Source organism: Chrysochloris asiatica, unplaced genomic scaffold, assembly GCF_000296735.1.
Source record: "Chrysochloris asiatica unplaced genomic scaffold, ChrAsi1.0 scaffold00209, whole genome shotgun sequence".
NCBI lineage: Eukaryota > Metazoa > Chordata > Mammalia > Afrosoricida > Chrysochloridae > Chrysochloris > Chrysochloris asiatica.
The window spans coordinates 4509452-4513825 of NW_006408727.1; the positions used below are offsets into that span (position 1 = coordinate 4509452).

General features: G+C 41.1%; 1 pseudogene; it reads right to left on the reverse strand.

Annotated features, from left to right (window-relative positions):
- Window positions 1-1741: 1741 nt before the first annotated feature.
- Window positions 1742-2177, reverse strand: LOC102814523 (annotated as a pseudogene).
- Between the last annotated feature and the right edge of the window lie 2197 nt (window positions 2178-4374).

Below are 4374 nucleotides of genomic sequence, written 5' to 3' on the forward strand. Positions count from 1 at the left end.
AGCCAAAGAACTCCAAGGAATGCCAGCAGATGCATACAGTGTTTGTCTCAGAGCTCCTCGAATCAGTATGCCCAATGCTTTGATTTGGACTTCTGATCTCCAGAACACTGAGATGACTAATGTCCATTTTTTAAAGCCACGACTTCATAGAATTTTCATAAAATTTGTGTTGCTAGGTGCCGTCACGTTGATTCCAACTCATAGCAACTCTAAACACAACAGAAAGAAACACTGCCTGGTCCTGCACCCACCTCACAAGTGTTGTTACACTAGAGCCCATTGCTGCACCACTGCTACAATCAGGGCTCTTCCTCTTTTATGCTAACCCCCCCCACTTTACCAAACATGATGTCCTTTTCCAGGGACTGGTCTCCCCAATAATGTCTTCCAAGTGTGAGAGGTGAATTCTTGCCATTCTGGCTTCTCAGGAGCATTCTGGCAGTACTTCTTCCACAAAGATTTGTTTGTTCTTCTAATATTCCAGATACTTTCAATATTCTTCTGCAGCACTTCAACTGCATCACATCATTTTTTCTACAGTCTTCCTTATTCATTGTCCAACTTTCATATACAGGCAATTGAAATACCTGTGCTGTGTTGACTATGCAAAGGATTCAGACTGTATGAATCATGACAAGCTATGGATAACACTGGGAAGAATGGGTGTTCCAGAACACTTGATTGTGCTCGAGTAACCTGTATATAGGTTACTTTGAATCTGTATATACACAGGTAAACATCTTTCTGGCGTTCGCTGCTTTCAGACAAGATCCATCTGTCATCAGCAATGATATCTCTCATTCTACATCCTCTTCTAAATCCAGCTTGAATTTCTGGCAGTTCCCTGTTGATGTACTTTTGTAGCCATTTTTAAACTGTCTTCATCAAAATTTTACTTGCATGTGATATTAATGATATTTTTTAATGATTTCTGCAGTCCATGGGTCACCTCTTTTGGAATGGGTACAGATATGGATTATTTCTAATCAGTCTTTTTAAGTTCTTGGCATAAATGAGTGAACGTCTCCAGTTTGCCTCAGTTGGCTCAGAGTTTTCCATTTGTATTCTGTCAGTTCTTTGAACCTTTTGTTTTGCCTATAACTTCAGTACAGCTTGGACTTCTTTCTTCAGTACTATCGGTTCTTCATCATATGCTACCTCTTGAAACGGTTGAATATTGATCATTTCTTTTTGTGTTCTTTTGATGCTTTCTGTATAATTCAATGAAATCCTTCAACATTTCAAGTTGAAACTTGAATTGTTTCTTCAATTCTTTCAGTTTGACAAATGCTAAGCATGTTTTTCCCTTTTTGTTTTCTAACTCCAAGTCTTTCTACATTTTATTATAATACTTGACTTTGTCTTCTCAAGCTGTCCTTTAAAATTATCTGCTCATTACTTTTTATTCCTCATCACTTTCATTCACTTTAGCATATCTACACTGAAGAACAAGTTTTAGAGTTTTCCATTTTTATCTTTTCTTTCTTTCCTTTCTTTTTGTTGTTGTTGTTTTATTTATTAGACTCCCTTTCATTCAGAAACACAAAAGAAAAGAAAAGAAAAATGTTTTCCAACCACACAGGGGGTAAGGGCTTGTCCATCCAACCCCAGCTCCATATGGTTTTGACAGTAAAGGGTGTGGGGTAATGGTCCACAAAATAAAAATGGTGTATGTATGGGAAGAAAGGGTTGCAAAAGCAGTGGAGAGTTGGGGGGTGGGGGTGGTGGAAGGCAGATGAAGTCAGTATTGAGAATGCTGCAGGTAGGAGGTCATTTCACACATTATTTTGCTGATCAAACCACCATGGACACCTTCTTTGGCCATCAGCAGGACAAGCGTTTTGGCTATCATGGTGACAGTGCAGTTGAAGGTAGGGGCTCTGTCAATGCTCTTGGTGTGAAGATCCATGATATATTCCCAGTCCAGTAGCAGTGAGTTCCAGATCACAGAACATTTCTGGCCCCCAAGCATCAGCCCATTCATGAAATGATCAGGCTTTGCCAACTATAACTCCAACCTCAGCTACCATGATAATGACAAAACTTTTCCCAGAGGCAGAAGTCCAGACAGAAGGTGAGTCCTTAAAGCCCCAAATGGTCATGCAGCCCACTATGGCTGCATCAGGACAGGTCCAGTCTGCCCTGAGGTTGTTGATGTACGTGTTCCACCCAGCCATGGCACTGCTCTCAGGGCCTGCTCATGAATATGATGTTGGGGTCGCAGGCTGAATTCCGGCTGCCATGAACTAGTGGGCGGGGAGAGGTGACGAGCTTGAGGCAAGAGCTACTGTCCTGAGGTCAACTCTACTAGCTGTGTAGCAGCTATCATTTCCTTTCCTGATTTTTTTTTTTTTTTTTTTTCTTTTTCTTAAATGACCTTTTGCTTTCTTCCTGTAATTCATACAATAAACCTTGGAGATTAATTTAGGGGTGATAGTTTCTATTCTAGGGGGTCTGTAGGATAAGTACTGGACTGCAAACCACAAGGTTAGCTGTTCAAGCCTACCAGCTGCTCCATAGGTGAAATATGAGCATTTCTATTCCCACAAAAACTTACAGCCTCGAAAAATGCTATATAGTGTCTCTGTCAGTTGAAATGACTCAACAGCACTTAATAGTCTTAATAGTCACAATAAGTTTTGCAATTCTATCTCTAGCCTTAGTATATGTGTTTAATACTGCAACCCCCCCAAAAAAAAACAAAAAAAAAAAACCAAAAAAAAAAACCAAACGACACTAACCATGTCTTCCACAGCACTCTACTTCTCTTCTGGATTTGGTAGTTCATTGCCTTGGTTACATAGAACTCAGACATCATACTAAGAGTCGTGGAGTTTATTATGAAAGTTAACAGATTAGAATGCAGCATCAGAAATGCCTAGAACACTGTTCTTTGGTCTGGACAGCCTCTTTTCAGACTAGCCTGCAGGCAGGTGTCTCTCACCCTTGACCTGGCCTCTGCCCTATTCTGGCAGTGTTACAAAGCTCTTTACTACTGCTAACAAATGCCCAGAGAACTCTACATCCTGTTACAAATCTCACCTCAAAAGTACTTGGCTCTAGCTCCTTGGGTTAGCAAAGGTAGTTTTCTTAATTAAGGGTCAGGAGACAGCCAATATCACAACTCAGCCGTCTGCCCAAGGGTGCTTAGCTTTCCTTGCATTATGGTCTGAGAAACCCACAGCTCTGGGTCTTGGTTCTGCTGCTGCCCCTCTACCACTTCTCCTAGTGTGTCAGCTCTCTGTCCCTCAGTCTAGGAGGGGGTTAGGTGTGCAGAGATCTTAGGTTCTAAATGATACATTTTACTTCTGGCTCTTCCTTTATTGTGAGTGAGACAGACCCTTTGCCCCTACCCCTGTTCCTGCATTTGAGATGGCGCATTTTACATCCTGCAGAATGGGGAACTTTACCAATTACTATTAGCCCTGTTATCTTACAACTGAATCGTATCATTTATTAACATTTCCCCCCATCTTGTCTTTCTAAGATCCATAAGGAAAAAGCCATTTAGTGGGAGTTTACAAAGACAATGACTTGAGTGAAAGTCCTGGTATAGAGCTGTGATAGGAAGCACTGGACCACAAGGTTGGTATGAACCTCAAAGTCGGCAGCTCAAACTCTCTTACTGTTCCTTGGAAACCCTATACAGGATTGCTGTGAGTCAGAACCAACTTGATGGCACTTAACAACAACAACAACAATGGCTAAATCCCTGGTTTTACACTGTAGTTTAAGCAGTAGACTGCTAACTGCAAGGTCAGCAGTTCAAATACACCAGCTGCTTCAAAGAAATCCTACATAGGCTCTCCATGAGACAGAACTGACTTGATGGGCACACAATAACAACAACATGTCTAGAAGGGACATTAAATAATTCACTGAACCACAAATACATACATATGTATATATAGAAAGAATGGATGAGGTATGACTCTGAAGTGAAACCACAAAAGGGAATTTTGGAGAATGCAGGTACATTGGGAATTTCTAGGATAAACACTGGACCACATGGTCGGTTTGAACCACAGGGTTGGTGATTCAAACTCACCAACCACTCCATGGAAACCCTATATAGGGTAGCTATGAGTCAGAACTCACAGACAACACTTAACAATAACAACAACAATTTACTTTCACATTACACAGGTTTGTTTGTTTATTATTATATCATGTTGTTGTTGTTGTTAGGTGCCATCAAGTCAGTACTGACTCATAGTGACCTTACGCACAACAGAATGAAACACTGCCTGATCCTGGGCCAACCTAACTAACTATTGTTGCCATGCTTGAGCCCATTGATGCTGCCATTTGGCCAATCCATCTCACTGGGGGTCTTCCTCATTTTCTCTGACCCTCCATCTTACAAAATATGAT